The following is a 6,010-nucleotide window of genomic DNA, read 5'->3' on the forward strand; positions in this document are numbered from 1 at the left end:
TCCAACATGTAATAAAACATCCTCATGCTGATGCTCCTGAACCTCAGGGTTCGGTGCCCCGCTGCCCTATACGAGAACGAACTATGTTACTATCATAATATTTATAAGGATTCCCGTAAGGGTTTTAACTGTCAGTACTACGTTAGGTAGTCCGACTATGAACTTGGCAAAAGTTCTTATTATCTTAGTGAACTTATGATCTTAACGTCACATCATCTCTGAGGTTTATAACGCTTCGCTCTGATATCATTTATGTAACACCCCCAAATCCGGGGTCGGGGATTCGGGTTGTCACGAGTTCCATATCCCTTAACAACACTTAATCTTAACAATCACCCAATTACTGCGTACTGTGACCCCACAATATACACACACACACACCGCAAGTTATAGTCTCAGAGATGAATACCCAAAAAAATAACACAAGTCATTTTATTCCACATAATAAGCCATTACACCTCAAGAAGGTTCTGAATAAATTTACATTTCTTTGCCATTATTACAATTCATATTATACATAAGTTTGGTTCATCAATAGTTGAAAACCTAGCCTATTGGTAGCTCCTACCTCAGCTACGGTGGCATCAACGCTTCCAGAAAACTGCAGAACATTTTCTAACCGCTTGCGAATTGGAACCTTGGTCCTGTTCATCTTGTCTAGTTGATGTTGTGTGATGAAAGAAGAAAGCAAGGGTGAGCAACAAGCCCACCAAAATAATATGTATAATGATTTACAATATATGAGCATTCTCATAGTACTCATGAAAGTCTTGGTCAAGAAGAAATGAACCAAGTTTGATATCTTACCGCGACCAAGTCGCAAAATATTCAGTATATATGTACATATATACTTTTCACAATCTTTGAAATCCTCTGACATATATAATATACACAGAGTTCCCGTTTGTAACTGTATAAAATATCGTTGCAAGGTGATCTCATATATCTAACCTTGTCTCAACGTTTTTCCGAAAATCTTTGACATGCACAAGATAATCATTTACTAGATATAAGTTTAAAAGATGAAGTTACAAGATACTCCAATATACTTATATCCGAATACTACTTGAACTACTACCATTCAAGTTATAATCAGTTTCAAAAGTTCATCACCCAGATGAGACTACAAGATAAGACTTGAATAGATTCAATCCTTGAAATATCAATATAAATAATGAAGTTACGAGATACTTCATTAATTCCCGATATATATATACACCTATATATATACATTTCTTACACTCCTTGAAAACCTCTGTTATGAAAATTATAAACAGAGTTGCAATATCCAATGAATTTTGGAAAGTAGAAAACCTTGGTATAAACCTGATATCTTGCTGATCAGGCAAAGATACCAATAAGTAACCTTTTCTACTAGTAGATGGACAAATTCCCCACTGGTCATCACCCTGGTCGCAATAGGACCTTATGCTGGACTGCCACTCAGCCACTTACGCATTTGATGGACTCCCACTGAGCCACTTACACTTTCATGGACGCCCACTGAGCCCATATTGCTTATGCCTACTCAATAAATGGACTTACTTCCCGAACGTTGGGTAAGTAATCAATTCATTTATCAAAACAGCAACCTCGTTGCGAATGTAAAATACACCACTGAGCCGGATCCCTCAAGTTTTGAGCGAGTATTTAAATCCCCTTCGAAAGGAAGATCTTAACTATAAAAATGAGTTTTGGGATCCGCTCTAACTTTTAAAATCATTTTGAAGACTCGAAAACATTTTTAAGAATGTTCGGAGTAATGCTGATTTAATAAAGTAAATCAGTCCCGATATATTAGAAAATATCTGAATATTATCATTTAAATAATATTCCCTTAAAAATAATCTTTATACAAATAATTGAAGTAGAAGTTGTAAAACTTATACTTGAAATGAGTATTAAATAACCAAAGATATACTTATACGAAAGTACTATCTTTATTTGAATAATCAAAAAAATAAGTTTGATTATCGACAACTTATTCTTTAGTAAAATAAAGAATACGTTTCAGAAAATAATCGGAGTCATAGGTCCTCATATGAATATTCAAATAATATTCAATTAAATAATATAAGCGGAGTCATCTGTCCTCGAATGAATATTCAAGTAATATTCATTAAATAATATAAAGTGAGTCATAAGTCCTCAAATGAATATTCAAGTAATATTCATTAAATAATATAAAGTTATCGAATAAACCTTCTTCGATTAATAGTTTTAAAAACTATTTATACATATATATATATATATATATATATATATATAATACTCGGGAGCCTCGCCTCCCGGTTTTAGAAAAAGTTCACCTTTTGATCCCCTATACTAAGGGTATACTCAAATACCGCTTATCTCTAGCATAGGTATTATGCAACTAATAAGCATTTGAACCAACAGATATATAAATCAAGAATACGAAACAGGCATGCATATATACCATATCACATGCTATAATATATCGCAAGAATTTGCTAATAACAAATATGCATTTATCACAAGATCATGCATATACACATATACATCACAACAACAGTTATACGGGTAGAAAACTTGCCTGAGCGACTGGGGGTTACAAATGGCTTGGGACGAGTCTGGTAACCTATAAACAACATATAAGTTGGAATTAAACCAAAGTCACTTATAAATCTATACTTTAACCAATTTAGACTCTAACGCTCGCTTTGCGCTTAACGATTCACTTAAGTCGCTCGAGTACCCTCGGCTCCACCATTTTTAATAAATTAACCATTACGAGTTTTAAGGCGATTCTTTCGCGAGTGTCTTACCAACTGCCTATTACACTTTACATAAATGTTTCATACTACAATTAGTCCTTTAAGGTCTTTAACCTATGTTTCAAAGTAAGGCGAGGGGTAATGGTTCGTTCGCGAAACGTCGTTACTTAAAACGGCCGTTTCTCCTAAACCTTACATCGGAATCAAACGAACCACATATCAAAACGAAGCTCATAACATGAACTATCTAATCATGGCAATGGTAAAAACCTAGCAGGGAGTTCTCGGGTCCTAATGTTAAGAACAAAACAGCCTAAAGTAAATCGGACATTACGACGGCTATGTTTACGCGATTTCCCAAATTTAAAACACTCCAATTCAACCCACAATCAATCCACAATCACAACCCAATCAAAACTCCATCCATACTACATCATAACAGCCCCAACAACTCATCAACAATTTATACTTATTCTTAAACTTGAATTTAACTACACTTAAGTTCATTAATCAACAATCGAAGAACTACCACTCCAAAAACTTCACAAAATCAACTAATCTCTACATTTACAACTAGCAAACCTCTCATGAATTATAACAAAAAAACTAAACCTAATTACTCAAATAAAGTTAGGGTTTGGAGGGGTTATACCTTCCTTGGAGAGTGGAGAATCAAGAGAATGGCTTGGAATCACCATTAAAGTCCTTATCCAAGCTTAATCTAAACAAAACTTCAAGAACAAAAAAATTTAGTTCTTGCAAAACACTAATCACCATCTTCTTCCATGATTTTTAGGAAGAGATTGGGGATGATTTAGGAGCTCAAACTTATAGGACATTCATAACTATGCATAAGGAGTCTTAGATAATTACCTTGTAATTTAACAAAGCTTGGAACTATAATTTTGACTTTCTTGCTTTGGAAAGAAGAAGAAGCCGAGAGCAAGGTGAAGAAAATGAAATAATCTTTGTGTTTTGGGTGAAATGATTGTTGGTTGGTTGTTTTTAGCTTGATTTTGGTTAATTACCTTTTTAACCATGAACTTTGTGTGGTTTTAAATCAACCACACCTCCTTCCCCTTATGTCATGCTTATGTCACCTTGCTATGTCATCATCCCTTACTTGCCCTCTTCTCATTGGTTTGATGACATCATCCCCTCTAATCTCTTTGATTAGCTTTTAATTATTTGGCTAATGACCGCTGATCTGTTATACAGTTCGCTTAACTTTCGTTTTTGTTTATCGTTTGAGGGATCATACCCGGGATCTTATTACTTAGGTTTCCTTAACCTTTCTCAATACATTATATTCGTTTTATGATCCTCTATTAAAATCCTTGAATTTAAATCCTTTTTATCCTGTTACCTTATACTCAATTCTTTCGATATCTGGTGGATTTTCGGGAAAAATCAAATTGTTTGAATTTGGATTCTGACGATCTTTACATACACTTATATACCACATAGAGTACTAATAATATCCCAGAAGATCAATAAAAGAACCCCTACATAGTGTGGCATGAAAAGTTTTCTTATTCAGCATAATCAGCAAAACACTATTCATAAGGGTTTCAAAAATTCCAAAAATTGGGGTTATTACAAAACAGATCCTGAATATCTGAACATGATTTATGATGGTCCTCACAGTCCTATAAAATTAGCCGTTGCCGGCCAAGAAGAGAAAATGGTTGATAAAGATAAGAAGGACTATTCTCATGAGGATCTTCCATCTATTATCAAAGATGCAAAGGTAAGAAATATTTTGCATTACAGTCTTTACAGTGTCATGTCCAATAGAGTAATTGGATGTAAAACTGCCAAAACAAACTGGGACACTTTGGAGGTAAAGTGTCAAGGCACCACTGCTATCGAGAAGAATAGAAGAACAATACTTACTCAGGAGTATGAACACTTTGAATCAAAAGCTAATGAGTCCTTGACTGAAATCTATGACGTGTTTTAAAAGCCGATGAATGACTTGTCACTGGTAGACAAAGAATATGATCCAGAAGATTCTAACTTGAAGTTTCTTCTTGCACTCCCTGAAAAGTGGGACTTAAAATTAACACCAATAAGGGAAAATTATGATCTTGATGATACATCTCTAAATGAGATCCATGGCATGCTGAAGACTCATGAACTGGAGATGAAGCAAAAAAGTAAAAGGAAAGGACCAAAAGCGAGACAGGTTGCACTTGAGGTTAAAGAGAAACCGTGGGAGAAAACTAGGAGAAAAAGTCACCCCAAAGGCAAAGTCATGATTGAAAAGTCTGATACTGAGTCATCAAACTCTGATAATGAGTCAAGCTCCGAAAGTGAATCAAACATTGAAGATGATCATGATAACAATGAAGATATTGAGCAAATGGCACCTCTTTTGGTTAAAAGCTTCAAGAAAATGGCCTATAAGAACTTCAAGAACAAGAAAAATAAGATTTCCAGAAAAGGATCCAGTTCCTCAAATTCTGATAGGAGGAACCTCAAACCACACTTGCTTCTGATACTGATGATATTTGTGAACTAAGGCTGTTTCTTAAATCTTTGCATATTAGTTATAGGGATTAAAACAGAAAACTTTGCTCTTAAGAAAGAAATGATCACCTAGAAGCTGAGTTGATTTTCATGCTAGAAATTAAAAAAAAAAGATGATGCTTTATATGTTAAAGAAAAATTGTTAGAAAAGCATGCTTATCTAGAAAAGGAATTAGCTAAAGAAAGAGAAATGATTAAATTTTGGACTAATTCAGGAAAAACAACTCAGGGGTTAATATAGAATTGATATTGGGGATCAGGATTAGGATATGCTGATAATACTAATTCTGATAAGTTTAACAAGAAGGAAACTGAGAAAGTTAAATCAGTAAATACTGATGATAAGGTAAAACTGAACCAGTCTCAGTTAAGACCTATTAACTTTAACTTAAGTGCTAATGCTATTAAGTCAATTAATGAAAAATGGTCAACATCAGCATCTAAGTCAAATTTTAAAACTGATAAGTATGAACTAGTTCATACAAAGTCAGTAAATATTGGTTTAATGACTCAGAAGTAGCTTAAGAAAAAGCTGAAGGATGTTAAAATGAAAAACAAGGATAAACAGCCTAGAAAGAAAATGAATGGAAAAGAAAGTGTTAATAAGGAGAGCAAATATAAACCCATCTCTAATGCACCTATAAAGGTCTATTTTAACTATGGTAGTACTAATCATCTTGTTGTTGTTGTTTGCAGGAAGAATAAAGGGATAAATACTGTTCCCCAAAGTCTGAGTTTAGGAA

The sequence above is a fragment of the Apium graveolens genome, chromosome 1 (assembly GCF_009905375.1).
Source record: "Apium graveolens cultivar Ventura chromosome 1, ASM990537v1, whole genome shotgun sequence".
Lineage (NCBI taxonomy): Eukaryota > Viridiplantae > Streptophyta > Magnoliopsida > Apiales > Apiaceae > Apium > Apium graveolens.